Source organism: Pezoporus wallicus, unplaced genomic scaffold (genome assembly GCF_028554395.1).
Source record: "Pezoporus wallicus isolate ANWC-B61680 ecotype Strahan unplaced genomic scaffold, APGP_CSIRO_Pwel_v1 contig_5485, whole genome shotgun sequence".
Lineage (NCBI taxonomy): Eukaryota > Metazoa > Chordata > Aves > Psittaciformes > Psittacidae > Pezoporus > Pezoporus wallicus.
The window spans coordinates 5,894,982-5,920,445 of NW_026641550.1; the positions used below are offsets into that span (position 1 = coordinate 5,894,982).

General features: G+C 38.8%; 1 protein-coding gene across 1 annotated transcript in view; it reads right to left on the reverse strand.

The window, feature by feature from the left end:
- DTNBP1 (dystrobrevin binding protein 1) overlaps positions 1-25,464 on the reverse strand; it is a 77,404-nt gene that overhangs the window by 8,632 nt on the left and 43,308 nt on the right. The gene's annotated exons all lie outside the window — the stretch shown is intronic.

Consider the following 25,464-nt stretch of genomic DNA (forward strand, 5'->3'; position numbering starts at 1 on the left):
CGTGTGAGATTCTGGTTTGGTCAGCCTTCAGACAAGACTAGAAAAATCCCTTGAAGAATACCCTGTATGTCATGGAGGCACATATCCACAGAAGCTGTGACAGGAGGTAGCTAAACAGCACTGTTTTCAATGACAACACCACACAGTCATTAAGGACAACACACACAGGCTTCTCTGTATACAGCAGCAAAGAATGTGCCCAAAGATGATGATACCGACACTAAAAAAGCAAAGCCAACTACCATGAATTACTAATGTGACACCAAGCAGAAAGGTCAGCTTGTAATAGCTTGTACAGACATACAGTGACAACTGAATTTGCTTATATGTATCTATTCTGGCTCTCCAGCAGTTCCTCTTTCCTCCTACAATGAAAGATGTATTACACTGGATATGATTAGAAGAACTCCTTCCCTCCTGTTTTGCTCCACAGGAGTCGCTGACTGGCCAAAGAAAAGAATCCAGCTAGAGCATTGTTAGAATATGCTTTAGGGGAAAAAAAAAAAAAAGAAAAAGTCTTTTTAGGAGGAATGGAACACATGAACTGGAACCTTCCTCTCAGAGTTCTCTGTTCTTTTCTCTACACTGTTCTCAAAGCTCTCTGCTTACAATAAAAGGATTTGCTAGCTGAGCTGCTGATGGAAAGGACAGGGCAGTGAGAAGAGCTGCTGGTCTTGTGTTCTACCCATTAAGGGAAGCTCCAACAAATACTGCTGGGTAAAAAATATCCAAGCTTTCGCACACCAGATAGACACAGCTAGATTATGGCATTCACACGGATATATGTGAAAGAGTGTAAGATTATCTAGGACAAGCATCATGTTAGTCTCCCAGGGTAAGTATTATCTGAATGATATTTTACAGTAAGGAAATTCATGAAAAGCATTTACCATTATGGAGATTATTATCCAAATGCATAAAAAGTTTTATTAAACAAGGCAAAAACATCAGACAGCAGTAATTCACTCTGTTGCCTGCATCAAGGTCACGGATCATATACAGAAGTAAATGAGCTGTGATAGTTGCCAAAAGGAGCCGTAAGAATGGACTGATACATGAAACAGCCATTAAAACATCAGTAAGTTGAAATTTTTCTCTTTCAAAGCAGATTTAAGAAGCAAAACATCAGTGTATAATAAGGAAAGCATTTTCCTTTAAGTCAACAAGTCTTCATTATCAATTACATTGTGGTGTACGATGTCTCTGGGTTCCCTGAAGCACTTCACTACAGTCCTGAATGACGAGCAATTATTAACATTGTGTATGATGCAGAAACGCCATTCAATTGTAATAATAAACGCCAGCGGCTCTCACTGACAACAGTAATTTCCTTTTCCTCATAATACATTCTGACAGTTTTGCACTCTGCACTGGTAGTTCAGGATATTTTTAACCCTAAAACAGAGACAGCACCCACGTAACATGAGATTGACACAACTTCTTTCTTAACACTGCCTAAAACGTTCTCTTAACTACTGAAATTGTCACTGGCCAAAGCTAAATGGTAACAGCTGCCTGCTGTGCTGACAAGTTCTGAGGAAACTCAGAATGCATTGGCTGAAGAGTTGTCATAGGCTTGCTCTCCAAAGTCAGTTATTGAGAGCTAACATCAAGAACCTGGCTGCACGATTTCACACTCTGCCAGGTGTAATAGGAGTTGCTAGGCCAAGCAAAACTGAACTGTGACATTTGGGGTTTCTGTTTGTTATCAGAAGCGATAAGGATGGCTAGATGAAGTTAACAGTCAAACACAAAGCCACAGAAAATGGGTGTATTGCTTCTCTGACAAAACTATTCAGAATTATATTTTCCATAACCCATGTGCAGTTTTACATGTTTATAAAACTCTAAACAGAGCCAGCACCAAAGGAGTTCTAAGAAAGTGTCTAAGAAAGATCAAGTATCATCCATATACCATCATACACTGCTCATGTCCACATATGAGCTCTTCCCAGGATGCAAACTGAGACCTCACACACTTCACAGAATCACAGAATAATGTGGATTAGAAAGGACCTTAAGATCATCCAGTTTCAACCCCCCTGCCATGGGCAGGGACGCCCCCCACTAGATCATGTCATTCATGGCTTTGTCCAGCCTGGCCTTGAACACTGCCAGGGATGGAACATTTACCACTTCTTTGGGCAACCTGTTCCAGTGCCTCACCACCCTTACAGTATTGTATTTCCTGATACAATTCATATGCCTGACACTTCCTACATGTTAAAATTCTGCCACATATCTGACCAACCAAGTGACCATTTTATGCTTTAATCTACATTATTATACATTTTCCAGTTATAGTTACAAATAACAGAAATTAGAAAAATGACTACCAAAAAAATCAGCAACTGAAAGCACTGGTTTAGATTGCTAACACATCCCTTAGACCTAACGTGAAAGTGTCATGTTGCCCAAATGGCAACAAAAATGGGGTTTTGGTGCTTTCATACCATTATACAATCTGTTTACTTTCCGTCAATTCATTTATTATGTTACTTCACATTTCTTATGTGAACTAGAATCCATAAATGTATCTGGTCTAAAGAGGGAAAGACACAGTAACACAAAAAACTGGAGCTTAGACTAAGTGCCCTTTTTCCCCCATCCCTCTATAGTTCATCCAGTCTTTGTAGACTCATTCCACCAGGCCATAAAATGTACGCAAGCGTTCTTCACAGCGTTTTTTGCTTTCACTGAAGATACCAAAGTTTCAAGCAGTCCTCCACTGAACTCATTCCAGGTTTTTGATGTTCCTCCTGTACTGGGGGTCCAAAACTGGACCCTGCATGTAGGCATGCTGCGTAGGGGAGGATAATCCCTTCCCTTGATCTCCTGGCCATGTTCCCGTTCATAGAGCCCAGGCAGTGGCAGCCTCCCCCTGCTGCCAGGCATGCTGTGGGCTCTGGCCCAGCTCGCTGCCCACTGCACCCCCAAAGCTTTCCACAGAGCTCAGTCCCCAGCGGGTCTCACCGCAGGGCTCCTCCTGCCTGGGTGCAGGGCTTAGCATCTCTACCTGCTGAACTCGCTAAGGTTGTCAGCCCACTCCTTAGCTTCTCTAGGTCCACGTGGATGGCAGTCCTGCCCTCCCTGCATTGACTGATCTCCCCAGTTTTGTGGCATCTGCAAACTCAGGAAGAGGGCCCTCCACCACCTCCCCCAGGGAAGAGACCTGTGTGCTGCTTGTTACCAGCCTCCAGGTAGAGTATGACCCATTAACCGCTCCCTCTAAGCCAACTAGCTGTCCATCTTGTTGCCCATCCATCCAGACTGTAACATCATGATTTAGCTACAAGAATATTGTGTGAGACTGTCAAAAAACTATTAGTAAGCTGGCTATTCACTGAACAACTGAAAGCCTTCAAAAATCAGAGCAAGAAGATCAAAACAGACAACTGAAGACAGGCATTCAGCCAAGTAACTTTTCAAGTGCATTATAACTTAGCAACTTATATTTGCAACAGCCTCATTATATACAGCCTTTTAAGTAAAAATATCAAAGTGAGGCAAGACACTGGGGAGCACTTCAAAGAATGCAGTTCTCCTCAAAAATGTTTAAATTATTCTTGACAGAATTTAGAATGCATTTTGATAATATGACGGCGGAAGTTCAGAGCACTCCTGCACTATACTTTGCTGACACGTGGGGAGAGACTGTTGGCAAAACTTGAAAACCAATTGTAAGTACGTGAATTGGGTGTACACAGTCTTTCTTCCAAATAGGAGTGAAAAGAAAACAAGTGAAAACTACAAAATTGTTTTTAAACACTGATTTAAGTCTATTTAGAAAGTACTTGTTTTTTGTATATTTAAATAGTCATAATTAATACAAGAAATTAAGTCCCGACTCACTAAAATGCAAAGTCAGGATTTCACTGGACCTCAGTGACAGAAAGATTATCTCTGTTGGAAAAAATGTACAACGTTCCAAATCAGATTTATTGCCTGACAACTCACAAAAGCCTGCATTTTCCTGACGGGATATTTTGCTAAAATTAAGATTATCAAAATTATTTTTATTAAAGTATTTATTCATTAAAAAAAAAAGCAGTCATTAAAATGTATTCCTTGATAATTTTTAACTATTGTTTTCATAGCATGCATCAGCATATGAAAACTCTAATTAGCTCACAAATAATAGTCAAGAGGAAAAGCAAAGGTCTTATCAGTGCAGAGAAATTATTTTTTAAGTTGCCCAATAAGTTGGCTTACCTTGGAAATCCCCTCTAAAAAAAGTGCTTGTTCGAGATCCTTGAAAAATAAAGAATATGCCTAAATAAACATCAGAATAAACCACTGAAAATAACTGCCTGTGTATGCCATGACTCCAGTTCCTAAAGCAGCACCTGGAGGAAGAAGCAGCTTCCGACCAATGCGACAGGAAACACAGCTTGGGAAAAGGTTTCCACATAACTCAAAACTCTATCTGGCTACCAGGAAATCATCATAATTAAGAGATTCTAAAAATATGCTCCTGTGAACAGCAGATGCTTGAACAGGGCTCTAAAAATGTAAATACATACACAATTATAAAAGAAAATTCACATAAACTTCATAATCATATGCCTCACAATGTGTGTAAAGAATATTAGAACTTGACAGAACTAGGATCTTTTAGGTCAGCTAAACAAAAGGCTACTGCATTTACATTCATTCTATTTTCAGTTTTCCTTTAGCGCTCTCCTACATTTTTAAGCCTTGTAAAGTATGACAAGGCCAGTGCCTTGCTACTGCAGATAAGAATACACCCGAGCTATGGACAGACTGCACCCAGTTTACGTTTGAGTCTTTAAACAGTTACTATGGCCCACATTGTAATTAATGTAGGGGTTCAGACAAGCCTAGAGCATCCTAAGCTATATATAAGAGCTCCTCCCTTGCCTGATTGTACTTTTTTTTTGCAACAAAATAAACAGAGCATCATACATAGCAGCTATACGGCACACTGTATTCTTTAGACTGCTTTCACCCTTCTCTATTCTCTGCAAGCTTAAAAATACACCAGCTGAGGACTCCTCTGCAAGTTTTGCCACAGCAGCATTAAGTGGTTGTCATTTCAGAACTAGATCTACTCTGGTTCAGAAACAGTAAGAATGCTTTTGGCCATTTTGTGCCCCCAGCGTGGGGCACGAAAGTTTGAGATAACAACAGATCTGTCCAGATTAATAGTCACTCTTCACAATGCTGATTTATTGGCTCTCAAAGTTGTTCCTCTTGATCTCACAGTTTCAGTATATCGTACCTTACTTTGAGCTGGTATTTGCTGTATTAGCGTTTTTCAAGTGTGGGGCTTGGGCTAAGGTTCTCATTTCATTGTACTTTATGGTAATGACTTGTAATACAATAGAATCATTGATCATGAAACTGATCTAGCTTATGTTCCCAGTGTGGTCACCACCTTTATACTTTGGGAGGCATACAATAGAAGTGCTTAGCAGTTACACGTCTTTTTTCTCCTTCTCGGGTGGTCAACCTGTGAAGGAGACATTCTTTTACCCTCCCAGTCCCCCACCACCCCAGACCATTTACATTTGAGAGCTTTGAAGTTTTTGAATGGCCTTTTAATGCTGTTGAGACTTGTTTGCTGATTGTGATGGGGATCGCCATACTGGCACACATACAGTGTGTTTTGCCCACGACCATTTCGTCTGATTTCAAGAGTTAGGAGTCAGGTTTGGGGCTTGTCTGGGGTCAAATGATGCTACAGAAGGACCAAGAGATTTTCCCTGAGGCTGGACAGCCATGAGTGGCAGGGTGTGTGGGATAGTATGGGCAAGTATCTAGGTCAGTGGGCCCCTCCAGTACTTTGGAATTTCACCACCGAACAACTGCAAAATCCAGAAGAATTAGTAAAACACTTAAATGAGGTGTGTGGTCATTCTGGCCATACCAGGGATGGACAAATCACGGCAACGTGCTGTGGGCTTGGCCTATGCTTACAGGGCCTTGTTCAACACTATCCAGCACCTTCAAAAGGAAAAAAATGTAAGTGGATCTGAGGGCAAAGCAACAGCGCAGCTACTCCAGCTCCAAGCACAGCAGCTTCACCACCCCCAGCAACAAGTACAGTCACTACTCAAACTTTGGCTGCAGTGAACAGCACAGCTACCCCAGTGGCAAGTACAGCAGCTGCTCAAACTTTGACTGCAACAGACAGCGCGGCTACCCCAGCTCCAAGCACAGCAGCTACACCACCCCCAGCAACAGTCGCTACTCAAACCACAGTGATAATCACTACAGCCAAACCAGGGGACCAATTCGCACCAATATTGGTTGCCCCTGTACGCAAGAGAAAAAGCAAAAAAGAGGCAAGAAGGGTGAAGCAAGATGAATAAACAACGTATTCACCACCCGGTCTAGCATCTGATCAGGAGTCATCATCACATGACGAAGAAGAAGAAGAAGAGGTAACTTCTTGACCTCGGACCTCAACCAAGCTATGGAATATGCAAAAAGATTTTACCCGTCAACCAGGGGAGCACATCATCACCTGGTTACTCTGATGCTGGGACAATGGGGCCGACGGTCACGAACTAGAAGGTACAGAAGCCAAGCAGCTGGGATCACTTGCTAGAGAAGGGGGAATTGACAAAGCAGTTGCAAGAGAGATAAAGTCCCTCAGCCTTTGGAGGAGGCTCTTGGCAGCTGTGAAAGAAAGGTTTCCATACAAGGACGATGTTATGAGTTGTTCGGCCAAATGGACTACTTTAGACAAAGGCATCCAGTCTCTGAGGGAATCGGCCTCTATCACATCAAGCCAAATAACAGGGATATATCCATAGATCCAGATGAAGTTGAATGTACATGACCCATGTGGCGAAAACTTACACGGAATGCACTGTCACCATATGCCCATTCATTGGCAACAGTAACCTGGAATGACATAGTACCACTAACAGTAGATGAAATGGTTCATAAACTCCAAGAGTTCGAAGACAATCTCACCCCTTCCATCATCTCAGCTGTGGAAAAACTGTCCCAAGATCTCGAACAATTGAGGGACAATCTATCTGATTTATCCAGCTCCTCACGTGTACCAACACACGTCTCAGCTATTAACAAAAGGTGTCTTATTGTGCTAGAGAGGAGATACAGGAGGTATATGCCATGGGCTACTCTATGGTTTTACCTGCAGGATCACGGAGAAGATAGGACAAAGTGGGATGGAAAACCTACTTCAACTTTGGAGGAACGGGTGAGTGAACTGAAGAGGGGAGCAAGGGCCAAGACTGATCGTCCCATGAGATCTACGGCTTCAGTCTCTGGTGAGCAGGTTCCCAGATGGAGTGGAAGAGCTGATTTTACTCCAGCTCCTGTGATAACGAAGAATAATCCCTTTCACCACGACTTAAGTGTCCAACGCTGTGACGACCATTAGAGGGGCCCTGCCTCCAGCCAGGTGGAGGTAGGGGACAATCGGATTTACTGGACTGCATGGATCAGATGGCCTGGCACATCAGTCCCACAGAAGTACAAGGCTCTAGTAGATACCGGTGCACAGTGTACCCTGATGCCATCAAGCTGTCAAGGGGTGGAACCCATCTATATTTCTGGAGTAACAGGAGGATCCCAAGAGTTGACTGTGCTGGAGGCTGAAATCAGCCTGACTGGGAGGGAATGGCAAAAGCACCCTATTGGACTGGTCCAGAGGCTCCATGCATTCTCGGCATAGACTACCTCAAGAGAGGGTACTTCAAAGACCCAAAAGGGTACCGATGGGCTTTTGGTATTGCTGCCTTGGAGACTGAGGAAATTGAGCAGCTGTCCACCTTGCCTGGTCTCTCAGAAGATCCCTCTGTTGTGGGGTTGCTGAAAGTCGAAGAACAACAAGTGCCAATTGCGACCACAACAGTGCACCGGCGGCAATATCGCACCAACCGAGACTCCCTGATTCCCATCCATCAGCTGATCCGTAGACTGAGAGTCAGGGAGTGATCAGCAGGACCCGCTCACCCTTTAATAGCCCCATATGGCCAGTGTGAAAGTCTAACAGAGAGTGGAGACTAACAGTAGACTATCGTGGCCTGAATGAAGTCACACCACCATTGAGTGCTGCCGTACCGGACATGCTAGAACTTCAGTATGAACTAGAGTCAAAGGCAGCCAAGTGGTATGCCACGATTGATATTGCCAATGCATTTTTCTCCATTCCTTTGGCAGCAGAGTGCAGGCCACAGTTTGCTTTTACTTGGAGGGGTGTCCAGTTCACTTGGAACCGACTGCCCCAGGGGTGGAAACACAGCCCTACCATTTGCCATGGACTGATCCAGACTGCACTGGAACAGAGGCAAGCTCCAGAACACCTGCAATACATTGATGACATTATTGTGTGGGGCGATACAGCGGAAGAAGTCTTTGAGAAAGGGAGGAAAATAATCCAAATCCTGCTGAAAGCCGGTTTTGCCATAAAACGGAGTAAGGTCAAGGGACCTGCACAGGAGATTCAATTTTTGGGAATAAAATGGCAAGATGGACGTCACCACATCCCCACAGATGTGAGCAACAAGATAACAGCAATGTCTCCACCAACTACTAAGAAAGAAATGCAAGCTTTCTTGGGTGCTGTGGGGCTCTGGAGAATGCACATCCCAAATTACAGTTTGATTGTAAGCCCTCTCCATCATGTGACCTGGAAGGACACGGGGTCTTCTGGGTCGGACTTGTTTCTCGGCGGGGGGTATCGTATTCTCTTCCCTTGTTATTTTCTCTTATCATTGTTGTCGTTGGTGGTAGTGGTGGTGATTTGTGTTGTACATTGGTTGCTGGACTGTTCTTGTCTCAACCTGTGGGAGTTGCACTCTTTTGATCCTCCTCCCCATCCCTCTGAGAGCGGGGAAGGGGAGAGTCCCGGCAGGGGGGGGGGGGATGCAGGCCTCAACTGTTTCCAGCCCAGCACCACTCACTGGGAGTGAGTGAACAAGCTGTCTGGCTAGGGTTTAAACCATGACAGTTTCTAATAAAAACATCCTGAAACTTGAGTGTATTTGCCACCTTCTTGAATTTTTTGGACTAAAAGAAGACATTTTCATGCCTGCAGATCTGGTAATCAGGAACAATTCTGGAATTGTTTTAATCTGCTTTAACTATAGACAAAGTTATGATGGATATCCTGTTCTACAGAACATTAGAGGTTTTTTCCACACTTGCTTCAGTATTTTCCTACCTTCAGATGTGCAAATGTATGTCTTGCAAAGTACAGTAATGTTACAATAAAGGTTTTAGTGGGTAATTCTCTCTCCAGGCTCATCCTTGACTACTTCTGGGTTAACAAATCTACAGTCCACCATTTTCCACTTTCCTCATTCAATTTCATTTATAGGCCCAAGAACACTAAGTGACAATAGCTGTCTTTCTAGAAGACAGGATTTAGCAACATGACTTCAGTGGGATAGAAATACCACAAACCCTCCTCAACTCACACCAGGACAGGCTCTGTTAGGAAGAGGGTCTCCTAACTCCCCTGTTCCTCATTTAGTCAGGTCTCTTCCAACTGATACAGAAGAAAAGGTGCCAAGGGAAGAATAACATTAAACTGAATGTCCCTAGCATAGAAAGTAAGTAAAAAATAAACAAAATGGCAACTATCTCAGCTCACATGCTTGTTTTTTTTTGCCTCCCTATAAATCTGCCACTTATGGTATCGTAAGAACAATAATTCAGTTAATAAGCTGCAAAGTATGTATTTTCTCTATAAATAAACCTGACACACATTTTCAATACATACAGATTTTATTTGTGAAACTCTGAATTTGCGAATCTGCCTTTAAAAATCTAGCCACACACTAGAAAAATCCCACTATTACAGAAACTGTACTTGAAAACGGTTCAAATGACTCAGCACTAGTCTACTGTCATGGAAAGTTGTATTTAATTCATACGCTCTGCAATTATTGTTTTTCCTGTCTTATCTCAAAAATACTCGTTTTCAAATAGAAAACCAAACCAACAGCAAATCTAAACCCAAAGTACTTACAATAGAAACCACAGCATTGCAGAATTCTATTCAGGTTTGCAAAAGTCCATGAAGCTGTCTCAAATAAGATAAATAACATCCCATCAACCGAGTACAAATTGACCTATCGAACAATTACTATTTTCCATTCCAAAAAGATAACCACCTTTGCTTTAGAAGGCTTTCAAAGATGGCCAAATGGCTTCTGCTACTACGAGAAGAGTGCTAATCTTAACCTTTGCACAACTCTGAGGTATTTGCCTTCAAGATCAAATTATGTGCATGCATAGATACATAAATAAATTATGAGATACTGTTTTGCTGTCACAACACATTGTGCACATGTCGAAAATATGGGTTCCACAACATGGCAAATCAGTTGGCAAGTATCAGCTTTTACTTGGCCTTAAGAACACCATCAAGTGTTAAGCCCTTGCTTTGGTGAAACTGTTCTTTACACAAATTATAACCATATTCAGATATGCAGAGCAGTACCATTTGGCACTTAACTAAACCTTGCCTCAAAAAACTGAAGGTGAACAAATCATTGTCTTGGTTCCTACCACCTGAAACAAAACAAGGTGCTTATTCCATATATTGTTTTCAGAATAACCAGTTGTCTGATCTGAACATGGAATTTATACCTCCCTCTCCAAAGGGAGGGGTAGAGCCTGCCAAACAGTCCTACAGGCTTTAGAACCAAAAAGAATGAGCTACAGATTCAGAGTTGCAGTACAGTTCAGTCTAATCTGGTTTACTTTACAATGATAGTGACATATTTTAGACTTGAGGAGAACTTTTTAAAGACATGCTTTAATACAAATCTTAGGTTAACATAAGCAATGACTGCTCTATCAGAAACAGAAAAGACAAAATACCTTTCACAAAAAAAAAAAAAAAAAGATCATGCAACCACTTGCAAGGGAATTTGATTTTTTCTCATCTCAGGCATTTAGGATGCATTATGTAAACCACATTTGATAACAGATGTGCTTTACAAATGTGTGGCAAATAGCACTGCACAATGCTGAAATATCTATGTCCATCAGAACTCTTTAAAACATTTTTGTTCAATAGTAAAGGAGACCATTTTACAAATTCAAATCATACTTGAAGTGTTTGATGCTGGAAACCATTTCAAATCATCAATCCTCTCTCATCTGAATTGGTGACCAAACTGAAGTTCTGAAAGCAAAAAGCCTGAGACTGTTACTGCAATCAACTGCAAGATCCGTTTCTTGGTTATCAGCAGTGCTTTTCTATTAGAGCTAAGAACATAAAGGCCTGGTTACTAAACATGGCTTTTAACAGAGCACATTCCAAACAAGCAACAAATATATCACTTCAACAAATACAGATTCTGTGTCCAAAGGTGCATACGAGATGCTTATGCTAAAACATGCATGTCTACCTGTTTGGAGTAGATCTCAATCAGTATGAAAGGACCAGGGATTGGGAATGAATAGGAAAAAATATTGGCAAGTTTTTGCAATTTCTCTCTATTTTAAGCCAAGTACAACGGGGGGCGGGGGGATATAATAAAATCACAAATTAAACTTAAGTCTTCAAGTACTCAGAACTGCAGGACCACTGCAGTGAAACCACTCTCTTCCTCACATAGAAGACTTGTTTCTTTACAATGTCCAAATTTCACAGGCAGTAGTATTTTAAGATGACCATAAGCCAATCATTATATCAGCAGGACACACAGAATACTTGAAGTACTTCTTTTTTCCTGACAACTTAGTCTAGTTGTCAAAACAACTTCCCCAACACGAGCAAAAAACCTGCTATTCATTCATCCCGTTACTGCTGGGTTTATTTTTTTTTCTAAGAAGAAGTTAAGAAGAAAAAGGACCATTAGATTACAAACCCAGTCCAGTTCAACACTGTTCAATAAACATCACAAAATGAATGACACTACAGCGTATCTTTAGACATCCTAGTGGTGACTAAACACTTTTGTACGATACGATTAGGAAAACCAGACCTGAAGTACCATTCACACTAACAATCCAGCATCCAGAAGCATCTGAGTAGGATCTACAAAATAACATGAGGGGACTAATTTGCTAACAGATAGCTATTAGGGATGTGTTACCAGCTGACAAATTTTAAAATAGATGCAGTCCTGCATATTCATTAGACTGAGTACCAGTTATGACAAACCAACTTATTTTTAAAATCCCTATTTATTCTCAAATGCAAAACAAAGATGTCACCGTTCTTTTAAAAAATTGAACCTGTAACAGTGCTATTTAGTATAAGAGCTAATTTGGAACATTAGCATGGCATGTCTTTTCCAGACTTTTTATAACTGTAAGATAGATGTTTTCAAACTATAATATTCTCTTACAAAGGTGTTGTTCAATTAATGGGTTCCTTTTAAATTCTGCCAAATGGATAGTTACAACTATACAGGCACAATAAAATGATGACAACCAAAACAAAAATCTTACTACATTTCAAACAGAACAACGTGGCTGAACATAAAGCAGTATTTTCAGAATATATGTCTACATTTCCACAGTTAAAGTTCCTCATTTTCTGTTATGGAAAGGCATTACATATTAAGAAACAGGACATCTTATGGTAAGTGCATAAACATATGTGAGTGTGTTTTCTTCCACTGAACATTTTTATCTTTAAAACCAAAATGGCTGCTGTGAAAAACAGTTTAGTCAGGACAAGGACTGTGATTCTGAGGAAAAGCAATTTTTGATATGTCAGTTCTAAGGAAAGGATATCAAGTTTTAAATTTTTAATTAAACATTTTAACCTTTCTTCCATGTGTCTAGTGTTCAGATACTCAAAATCATTCCATTTCATTTTATTTTTTAAATGATAATAAATGGTCTATAGCTCAGAAATAAAAGATCTGAACACAAAATAGCCCAGACAAAGCTTCCAACTTGCCAAATACTGGCTGTCTTTAAACAGTTTTATTGTAAGATTTTTTTATTATTATTATTACCTTGAAAAACATCTAAGATAAGTATTTCCACATTAAAAAAGGAAAAAAAAAAGTCTTGAAAAGATGATCTGTTCCCACTGCCTTGGTGACTTAAGTTCTGCTTTCTAGCAGCATTGCTCTGAATGGTTCAAACTTACAACTGTAAAGGTTGTTTTTGTCTATAGTGTCAAAGCACTTCCGTAATTCTACTGCTAATTCAGAACAGTTTCTGCAACTTTGACATAACTTTTTCTGAAGCATTTAAAGATAAACCTTTAAGAACAACTTCTATGACGCAGGCAGATTGGAAAACCAAACCCCTACCTTCCCTACAGTCTGTAAACCATGACGGTAGAGTGTGGCTGGGTTTACTGTTCTCATTTTTTTCAACCCTGACAAATGTTCCATGCTTTACATTTTCCAGGATTTCAGTTCTCCATATGGTAGCCAACATATACTACTAATAGGAAAAGAAGCTACCAGGTCACAACGTACCAACAGTATTCAAATTTTGACTTTGACACTCATGCTTTAAAAGACAACCAGACTAAATGAGTGCATCAATATTGGCAAAGTCAATGGTGACCATTGCTCACCCAAACAATAAACGTGATTTTATGGTACTAGATCAAATTAACACTTCCACACCAAGAAAGCACTGGTGGCTGGGTACAAAAATAACTCTTCCAGACCAAACAATTCTGAAGAAGAAACTCTTCTGGTGCGTGTCTGTTTGTCTCATCTGTCTTCCTACAGCTGGCACAGACTTAACATCAAGTGTGAAATCGACAGCCACCATATTGTCAGCTCCAGCTAAAGCTGTAATGGCAACCAGGTTCACTCAAACCTGTTTTTGCAGTTTAGTCCTTAATTCGTCAATGGCAGCATCAGGCATGAAATAACAGTGTAATCTGAACCTGTGTTCATATTCGTTTACCTTACTGTAAAATTGATTTCTGAAGATTGCTATTCAAATCAAACTGACTTAAATGAATCCAACGTTAGTTTTTCAAGTACTGTATTAGGCTGGTTTAAGCATATTGTGCAAAAACTAACAGTTTTTTTCTCATGTGTGCAACACCTAAGTAATTAAATTAATTGAGATTAACAGATTAATTTATTGGAATAAAATACAGCTAAAGAAGTCTCACTGGTTAACATAACTAACCATCTGTATCCTCATAAAAAGAGTGTACTTAACAGCTAAGGTTTTTTCCTTACTTGATGTTCACAGTTTTACACCTACTTCTTATTAGGAGAAATCATCATCACTAAAACAGTACATAATTTATTAGGTTTATCAGTTCCTCAGCTCAGCACCTCAATGCATATAAAACAAAAAGAGAGACATATACACACAGCAAATCAGGGAGAGGATGGAGCAGATGTGTGATGTTACTAATGCATCACTGGAGCATTAAACAAGAGAGAAATACGAAAGGAAAGGAGATACAAAGTCAGAGAAATGAAGATGGGGCAGGGGCAGAGGGGAAGGGCAACTGACAACTCAGATTGCCAAACACAGCTAATAAATAAGATATGACCCTTCTGGATTTCTCCACTCTGGTAGAGATTAAACAAGTGGTGAAGAAAAAAACACTACTAACCAGGAGAGAGAAATATAAAACAGAGATACAGAAGGCTTAGCCATATTGATACCAAACACCAAGAACAAAAAGCCACTGCAATAAAAATCGGCATTACTAAAGAAATACACACTATTGAACCTACTCTGTCAGAGGAAAAAGCCAAGAGACTGTAGGAACAATTACAAGTGAGTGAAAAAGCACATACTGCATGACCACCAATGACTACACCCTGTGCCTGTAGTAAAAACAAAGTGACAGATGAAACCTCGGATGCATTATCTTATGCAAGCAAACAAAGAAAACCCACCTAAAGGATGCACTGACATCAAAGTGACAGTGAGGAGTGAATAAAAAGCAGACATTCAGGAAGCTGATAAAAGCACTCACAAGGGGGAAGGGAAAAAGGAAGGAGGCTGACTGAAGAGGTAAGTCAATGTAATTAGGGCTATGAAACCTATAAAATAAGCTACCTATGAGATCATTCCTTCAACACATGCAGTTATATGAAATCTTTCTCTCACCCTCTCCCCCATCTTCTTTCAATGCATGGATGTCACGCAAGTCTTCAACATCTCCTGCCACATCCTAGGGCAGCAAGCACTTATTTATGCTTGTGCTGCAATACAGTATAAACTGAAGAATTAATTCCCCTAACATCTGTATCAATCAACTTCTGCCATTTGTACGCAGTTTAAAAACATTCATCTTAAGGCCAACCAAATACAGAATACTTAATTTATAATATTTTCCTTATCTCCTGAATATGTATAAGGCTCTACTAATTGCATTTTTAATTTTATTCTTCAGAATATTTTAGCAGTAATTAGTCACAAGTACATTAAACCCCACATGATGCATGCACATTTCCTGAGTAGTGTAAACATGCAGCTGATTTCCAAAAAGGTTAAATTTCTTAACTGTTACTTTATTTCTCCAAACAAAATCCCCTCTGCACTAGGTGTCATTTTCTATAGCAATGAAAATTACATGGTATACCTTTACAACAGGTATAGCCACCCACACCTGTAACAATTCAAACCATTAAGATAAACTGTAAGCAGAGGTATACTGATCCTATCCAGCAGCCTGAGTAGGATCCTCTCTTTCATATCTAAGCTTGCATAATGTGACTTTCAAAGGCAAAACATCCACTAGTTTTAGAGGAGGACATAATTAAAACACAGTATGACTTTATTAAATATGAATTATTTGTTCACAACACATTCGGCATGACAGTGGGAAAACATTGCCTTCAGGCCACCATTATATCTGCCCTGTTTCCTTCTCCTTCTTCCTGTCATCATACATCTGCTTTGTCAGCCCCAGCAGCATCAAATTTCCATCGGCAAAGTGATTTGTTGCCTCCTTTCTAGAGCAACCAAAAGTATTTTTATCTGATACTAACACAAAAATAAAATTATGAAGTTTAAGATTTAAGTTTTCAATAGAAATTGAGGCAGAGTATTTCTCATCTCTTAGATGCTGCTGCCGACTCCAACAGATGACACCACATCTGATTTCTCCAGCTTCATACAGGGAAGATTTTGTTCAGTCTTGAAGACCAAAATTTATTTTTTAAATAAAATATTAAATTTGATGGAAATGAGTTATAAACAATATTATGGGACCTATACATTTGATGCTTAGACTTTGTCATGCCTCTTAAAACACAAACGAGACAGGCAAGACGGGATAGTGAATAGCAGCTGAAGAACAAACTCCTCACAAGACTAACACTGAAAAGATCTGATCTGTCCCAGGGCTTGGCTGACAACAAACCTTTGGAACACAACTAACATCATGACCATGATGTCTTCCAAGACAAACACACCAGAGGCAGCATCTGGTACACGCATCACCCTCATTATCCATTCCTGAATAGACTAGAAATTAAAAACAAGGATTGAGGTAGGTGTGAGAATAAACCAAGAAATACTGTTCTGTTGGTACAAGTATTTTCTTCCAGGAATGATGTATGAAGAAGGTGTTCATCAAGTGCTGAACTTCAACCTATTGTGATTTTTTTACAAACTATTAAATCTGCTTACAATAGTGACTAATGAGAACTAAAGCATGCACAAGGAATCACAGTAACATCATCATTACTATTTCATGCTCTATAAAACAGTAGATGTTTCCTAAAAAGCCTATTTTGAATCATGCTTGCCGATATTACTTTTAAACTATTTTTCATGTGCGCTTGTATAATAAACAAGTTTCCCTGACAATATATAGAATCATAGAATAGTTAAGGTTGGAAAGGACCTTAAGATCATCTAGTTCCAACCCCCCTGACATGGGCAGGGACACCTCACACTAAACCATGCCACCCAAGGCTTCATCCAGCCTGTCCTTGAACACTGCCAGGGATGGAGCATTCGTAACCTCCCTGGGCAACCCATTCCAGTGCCTCACCACCCTAACAGGAAAGAATTTCTTCCTTATATCCAATCTAAACTTCCCCTGTTTATGTTTGAACCCGTTACCCCTTGTCCTATCACTACAGTCCCTAATGAAGAGTCCCTCCCCAGCATCTTTATAGGCCCCCTTCAGATACTGGAAGGCTGCTATGAGGTCTCCACGCAGCCTTCTCTTCTCCAGGCTGAACAGCACCAACTTTCTCAGCCTGTCTTCATACAGGAAGGGCTCCAGTCCCCTGATCATCCTCATGGCCTCCTCTGGACTTGTTCCAACTTGGTCCACTATCAAATTGATGTCTCTCCAATTTGGAGACAAGGATGTTGTGTGGGACAGTGTCGAACACTTTGCACAAGTCCAGGTAGATGACCTCAACTGCTCTACCCTGTCCATGAGTTCTGTAGCCCCATCATAGAAGGCCACCAAATTGGTCAGGCAGGATTTCCCCTTAGTGAAGCCATGCTGGCTGTCACCAAGCACCTTGTTGTTTTTCATGTGCCTTAGCATGACTTCCAGGAGAATCTGCTCCCAGATTTTGCCAGGCACAGAGGTGAGACTGACTGGTCTGTAATTCCCCGGGTCATCCATTTTCCCCTTCTTGAAAATGGGGGTTATAGTTCCCTTTTTCCAGTCATTGGGAACTTCACCTGACTGCCATGATTTTTCAAATATAATGGACAAATATGGGTTTATATACACAGTAAATACAGTATCAACAATTGCTGCTTCAGAGAGAGATGAATCTAACCACAAGGTGATGACATTTTGGTCCAGAAGTAGGGAAAAAAGCACTAACACTTGATAATAAATGAAAGCTATATTTTCAAAATAAAATTGTTAAATTTGGTGCATTAGCCAAGAAAACAATAAGTTCATCACAACCAACCATAGAATATATACAAGATCATAGATTTTCATGAAGCATTCATTAGTTCCTTTCTTCCACTCAAAAAATCCAAACTACAGGTTCATGTAAAATGCTAGTTTGTCTAAATATTCAGAATAAGAGACTTTTTCACAACATTAATCTGGTTTAAATAAAACATGTCTGCAGATATATTTCATTAGTTTATTTTTATGAATTAATTTTATATATTAAAATCTCTATACAGATGCAAAACCTGTAAGTCAATTCTAATAAAGATAAATGTGTAAGGGCACAAATGCAGTGTACTCAACATATTACAAATAATGAACACCATTAAGTATTAGAGAGCTAGAATGAACTGCATTTTGCTGAAGAAGTTTGCAAGGTAGTAGTTTCCACTTATACCATTCAAAACAGGTCAGAAATTATACATTTGCATACTGCTATTATAATCAATTTTTTAAAGTGAAAACTGTAATCACAGCAGCAGCTATTAAAGACTGATGGGCTCTTTTTTCTAACACTAGCTTAATGCTTTCTCAATAGTAAACTGAATTATGATATTCAGACTCGGGGGGGAAAATATGTCAGAAAAAAGCCTGAGAAAGATTGCATTTTGTAAGCACGTATATATAGTAATGTATTTATAAATTAAAACAAGAAATCCTATTTTACCCACAGGTAAAATAACATAGATTTACAGTGAAGGAGACTAAAATACTATAGGTCACATCTGATGAGTCTGTTTGGAAATATGCCTCACAATCAGATAAGGAAATAGTGAGTTCTGCTCACATTTAAAGTGAGACTTCAATGTAGGGCATTTCACACTTAATTTTGTTTACATATTTTTTAAAAGTTCATGGCATTTGAACAGATTTCACCCTTCACCTTTATTTACCTATAGGAACAGATCCGTCACATGTGAGAGAAAGGCAGCAGTCAAATCAGCAGTACTGGTAGCATAACGTACATCCACGGAGTCATCAAGGTTATATAAACTGATACAGCATATTAATACCACTCCTCCCCTGCCTCCCGAAATACAAGCTGCTCAGCCACCCTGTCATTACAAATGATATCTTAATTTCAGTGCTAGGAGAATAACCATCAGAACAAAGAAACCGATCTACCTTCCATTCAAGAAGGGATCTGGAGGTCAGAGCTGAGGGTTATCAAGTTAGACAGCACAGAGATGTACCATTTGCACTTTCACTGACCCTGCTGCACTTGCCCTAAAGATGAATGCAAAACTTTTATTTTTCAGATCACTCCAAGATTTTTGTAAAGATACGAAATAGAAAGTCCTGCAGTAAATCACTTCTCAGATGTTACACAGACTGGATTGTACCTAACCAAGAGATAACAGTACAAAAGAACAACATGAAGTAGCTGAGCTATAAAACATAAAACAGCCATGTTAAAAGTAGTTGTGAAAAACACTTCTCCAGGTAAATGCACTTTCCAACTAACAATGACAGTATGAACTTGGAGCCTCCTGAAGTGTAAGACTCCTAAGAGAAACAAAATACTTGTCTAGTATAGTCTTGAAAAAAAAATCATAGCGCAAAGAATTCTTAAAATAGAAGCTTGCAAAGCGCATTATATTGTCAGAGCAAATCTGTCTCCATCCTGCTAGAGATGCTAGCTCGGTGATCCGCATGTAACTCCACCTATCTTTTAAGGCAAAAACTGTCCTAGTACCACCGCTTGTGGGATTTAATGCAAAGTTCTGGCAGTTGTCCAAGAGTCTGGAAGGGAGGGCACACAGCATTTTCAAATTTTCTTTTTAGGTCATGACATAAGAGATCACACTGATGTCCACTAACACTCCATTTACAATACAGAGAGAAATCAGGAACTTGCAATTAAAGAAAAAAGAAAGGCACTTCTAAAAACAGTGCTATAGTGTACAGAAGGTTGATGTTTATGCAAGTTATCTAACACTTTCCATAAAGCTTAGTAAAACATAAAACTGAAAAGTTTATACTACATGGAATTGAAAACGAAGGGTAAACCAGCATATTTTTTGTCCATGGCAAAGAGGCATTCCTAGCAAATAGATGTTTTTAAGTGGAAGTTTCAAGTGATATGAAAGAAAAAAAACCAAACAATTTTTTTTTTTTAAACTTTGTCCTGTCCCCTATGCTGAGAATATAAAAGGGCATGTTTATTACAGAAATGACCAGACCACGCAATTAGAGGTCTGCGCGTTTTAGTCAGTAAGTGGGATTTCAGGTGTGGTTAAGTCTTCTGGCAATGATAAAATCAAAACACTTTTCCATATTTTTCTCAGATTTCTCCTTTTGAACAAAGTTAAGGGTTACATAAAATCTTGCAGCTTTCATAGGAAATTCTTTACAGCAATCTTTGCCAGCAGCCAGATGCCATATTGCCTTCTATATCAAAAAAACAAACTAAGAAGGATGAGCAAGGATATCACTGGAACAGGGATCCAATTAACAGAATATAGCAAAATTAACATTTTTATAGCGAAGTTTCAGGTTAGTCAGACTACATTTATACCATGGACTTATTCATTCTCACCCTCTGTAGACAGAAGAGCAGCAGTTTCCAAGAAACTCACACTCGGCAGTTTATGAAATAAACTTCTCTGCCCAACAAATTTCAGTAAAACTAGTTCAAATACTCATATGTCCTTCCTCCCCAGTAATTTCATAATTGGGGCAAGCCAGAAAACGACTGACATTAGACAAAACATTGAAGAGTATCACAACATAGACAGCATTTTCAGTGCTTCTAGGATTTAAGAAAACCTCTTTGCTGAATTAATACTAGAACAGTTTAACAGAATTAACAGCTGGAGGCATACTAATCACTACAAAACAAAACCCCCAAACCACCCCAGTGCACACTGGCCTTTCAGGAATTTTTCTCTTTTTCTTGATGAGTATTCCTTCAGTGTGTTTACTTGCAAAAGTCTCCTTGCCTCCCCTGCTCCATCAAGAAAGCCAAGCTCTCCTAGCATCTTGTGAAATAAACTCTCTTCTCCTAACTCAGTCATTTCTCTAACACCTCATTTGCAGCTGTCCACTGGAAATCTCATGACTTATCCACCCCTGCATGGTATTTACCCTGTTCACAGTTGAATTAATCTCAATAGTCCATTTCTCAAGTGCAAATGCATGACAGAGATTGTTCTCCTCCTGCATCATTTTCACTCATTAACCTGTCACTTGCAGACTTTTTTGGCTTGCTATTAACTACAAGAGGGCAAAATCTATGAAGTTATTACTATCTTCTGCATGGTTTACTGTTACTAGAGTCACCTGTTCTTAACACTTAAATTTCATACTTGTGCTGCTGCCTGAAAAAATACAGCATGTCCAAGTTAAATCTGAATTAGACCTAGTACGTATTTCTCAAAGACTAATATTAAAGAATCATACATATTATGTGTATCTTAAGCGTAAGAATCATACTTGAATGCTTTGCTTACAGAAACATACCAGACTATTTCTTTCATTCAAAAGCAGCAGCATACATGGTAAGATTTCCATAGTACCCATAATGTCAATTCAAAAAGCATTTCTTTTCAAAGTAATTTAAAATGAAAATGTCTTCTTATAACGATTATTTCCTCTGTTGAACTTTCAAGGACTGCGAAGAGGACTATACAGTAAGAATACTGGCTTTTCTGATACTCATTCATGAAATTTTTAATGCCTTTAAAAAGAATTAAAAATACCTTTAGACATTGTCTTGCATTTTACAACTTTCCTTCTAAAACAAGTCTATTGTTAGTCTTGGAAATCCTCAATATTTCAAAATTTCTATATGACTTAAAATACATTCTTTCTTTGGTCTGTGTTAGATAAAACCTTTGCTGGTTTTTTCTTGTTGTAGAGTTAGTCCACAATTCTTCCATATGACAAACTAATTCTCACTTCATGAATTTTAAAACAGTTAGACTGAATAACCATTAATATGCCGAAGAAATCTTCTGTGGTGCAAAAGCACCCTGAACTCTATGCAGGGACAGTGCAAGAGAAGAAGAGAGAAGTACCTGTTCTGGATTTCTCCCCATTCTGTAACTAGCAGAAGTTGTCACACCAGTTAGGACTCCTCAGATGTGCTGAAAACCAAGGACTTGGCTTTCTGTTCTGCCAGCCTTCCAAAACATGTTTGGGTGTGATGAGAAGCAGATAATAAGTGACTAGTAGCACAACCCTCCAAATAGGTAGCAACAACCATAAAGGGAAAACACATATGTCACCCAAACCCCTAAGGTGGATAGGCTTCCTCCAGGCACACAGGTTTCTGGAGATAAAAGCTGAGCTTGCAGGCCTTTCCCGAGGACCTTGTGCTCTACCAAGTGCTAGAAGCTGCATGCAAGACTAACTGAACAGACAACTCACCAGCACTCTTTAAAATAAAGGTAAAAAGCCCACATTTCTAGTTCCACTGTATGGTTAAAATGGCTTAAAAAAAATGACATTATAACTATGGTTAAGGCTTGGGACAGTGGGTTCCCAAATCACTGGTGAGGCACAAAACCCTGAGCTTACTGAAGTACCACCAGTTCCACTTCCTACCAGTGTGAATGTGCAAGATACACTGAAAATTATCTGAAGTATTTTTAGTTGTCTTCTGAAGTATCTTTAGGTGTCTGTGAAGCGTGGGTTTTTCACTTTAATGATTGATAACCAGAGAAGAGATAATAAATCTATGAGGATTTAAGATTGCCATCCATGTTAAAACCCTCCAGAGCCAATGGAAACGTTGGTGCTCGAGGTCTGGAGTGACTACATAATCATCTAATTAAGCCAGAAACTGTTTAAAATGAGACACAGCCAACTACATTTTGATCATGTCTCATTTACGCAACGTCAAAATAGGATTTGCTGCCTTCTACATAAAAGAAAAAAGGGCTGAGTGACATCTCCACAAGATTTTTATTTTGCCTTAATCCACAGAGTAACCCAAGTGATTAAAAACGAAACAATGGTTCATTTAGTCACAACTGCCCTTTAACCTCTTTCCACCTTAATTCACTCTATTAGAAACATCTAATTTAGAAAAATTACCTACAAAAATGATTCACTGATTTTTTTAAATAGCTCACTTTAAGTATTCAGTTTTTATTATTCAGTGCTATTTTCCAAGGGACTATTAATTCACCTGCCCAGTAAAAAATAAATTACAAACAAGATGCTACACTAGCTACAGTACTGGAAAACTATGTTTGTACAGTTTCAGCTCTAATGCCTTGATACAATTTGACACAGCATACATAACACTCGTAAATAAGATAGGCAGATTTTTTTTTACCAGAATATTTCCATTTTTATTCCATTTACTGACCGGGATAAAGAAACATTTGGAATTCTCACATGTCCACATATACAACCTCAGCCATCCACCCTTTCCACCTTAATCATTAAAACCTAAGAAGCACAAGTAGTTTAATAACACGTTTCTGTGAAAGACGTGACTGAGATGTATGTACGAACATACTATAAAGAAGGAATAAATTATTTCTACTGCAGCTTTTGAAACAATTCTACTATTTCTGAATGCTGTAAGGACCAAAATAGTATCATATTTATAGTACCACTACAAAAAAAATAGTGCCATGTGAAGAAATGTTAAAAGCATATAATCTATTACTGTACATTTATTTAGCTACAAATCAAACTGATGAAATGTCTTCACTTCCATTTACATGTCTAATATGGAATAAAATAGAAGCAGCATGACAAAAGAAAGAATACTGTCATTATAAAAATGTTCAAAAATTCATTTGCACCAAGATGCCGAGGCCACAAAAGCCTACAGCATTTGGTCTTTCAGCACCCCAAAAAAGTATTACATCTGATCCTGCTAGAGGGAAGAAATCTTTTTTATAGCAGGTAGATGAATATTTCTTAATTTCTCATTAACCTCAGCCTACATAGGTGGGAAGCAAATAGATTTTCATAAAAATATAATAAACCATTTTTAGGTTTGTATCACTTTTACTGTCACCAAGCTATGGAAGAAAATGTGATTAAAAAAATTATAATAATCCTGATTACTAAAAGAGGTGATAACCTTTGCAGTATTAATGTTGACACTTCAGTTTCTAATTACTGCTACCTCTTTCCAGCAGTACTTGGAGAACTGATATTGTTAAAGCTCACATTTCAGAAATACTCTCCAATTCTAATCCTTATAGTAGTATAATTTCAAGGTTGGCCCACAGCCCATGCACAAAATAGCTATTCTACTGCCCAGGATACGATTGCAAATAAGGAAAAAAAGATTCACAGCTGCACCATCATACCATTCATCATACATCCATTTCAATTTCAGGAAACAACAGTAAGAAAAAAAGACAACTTCTGTCAATATGTACAAAGTAGTTAAGGATACAAACCAGATCATACCAGCACCACATATTTTGCTTGCATAGTGGTCAAACCACATTTAGCAGAACAGACAGCAAATTTTGCCATCTTTAATAGTCAACTATTCTGTCTAGATTTACGGAAAATAACTATTATGATAAACAAACTATGTATATCAATACAAGTATAAAGAGTTATCCCATATCAGATGAATTGCTTAAAACAAGATATTCAACTTCACACTGTTACTTAAGATCTAATTTAATGGTCTGAATTACAACTCATAGGTAGAGCCTTGATAAAGGCATGCTCCAACAGGTTATTAAAATAATGTAATAGTTCTATTCACTCTAATGGTTTGGTCCTGGACACCAACTGGACCAAAAAAAAAAAAAAAATCCACATGAATCGTAACAGAAAAAAACAACTCTTCCAGTGGTTACATAAAGCAACGTATAAAGAACTGGAGGAGAAATCCACATCTTATTTCCATTTCAATTAATGCACAGTTCTAGGCATCATTAGTTACAAATTAACATCATGAAAACATTATTAATGGCATTGTTAAGAACATTGTTTCATATAACATAGGGTGCTCATATTGATGTAAGTAATATTAATGGCTTTATTTAAGAACATATGTTTTAATCATTTATTATTTTATTTATCTGAAGGAAACTAAGAATTAGCATGACTGCATCTATACAAATGAATTTACTGCTCTAATTTTTTACATTTGTTTTTATCCTCAGATAATAATTCTCTGTCTCCCCTCATCCTCTAGGATCGCCCCACCCTCAGACAAGTCTGCTTAAATTTTGCTATGTATTTGTATTCTTTTACTAATTCTGATTAATATTAATGTGACAATAATGCAAAGCAACAGAAAGACAATAGCAAAGCAATAAACAAAAGCACTGACAAAACAGATATTTAGTCGGTATTTCTTTCAAATTTGTGAAATCTCGTTGGTAATTAACCTTCCATTTATAGCACACCCTTTACAAACCAGGCAATTGTGGCAGCTGAGGAAATTAATAAAGTTAACTTTAATTTAATTTTGAATTTTACATTAACTTGGCAAATTAAGCTGACAAATAACAGATGTGATAATGAAGTTCCACCTACATGAATTCTTCTGAGTATCCTCAGGGGCTCCCGGAGATGACATGGCAGTAAGAAATAAGCAAGTAAAAAGAAACACAGTCGTGGTCAAGTGAAAGCTCCAGTTACCAAGCAGCTTCACCGACGCACATCTTCACTGATGTAGAACAAAGACCGATGCTAGAAGGCTGCTTTTTCAAAGAAGTAATACTGTGACTGCCAGTTTTCAG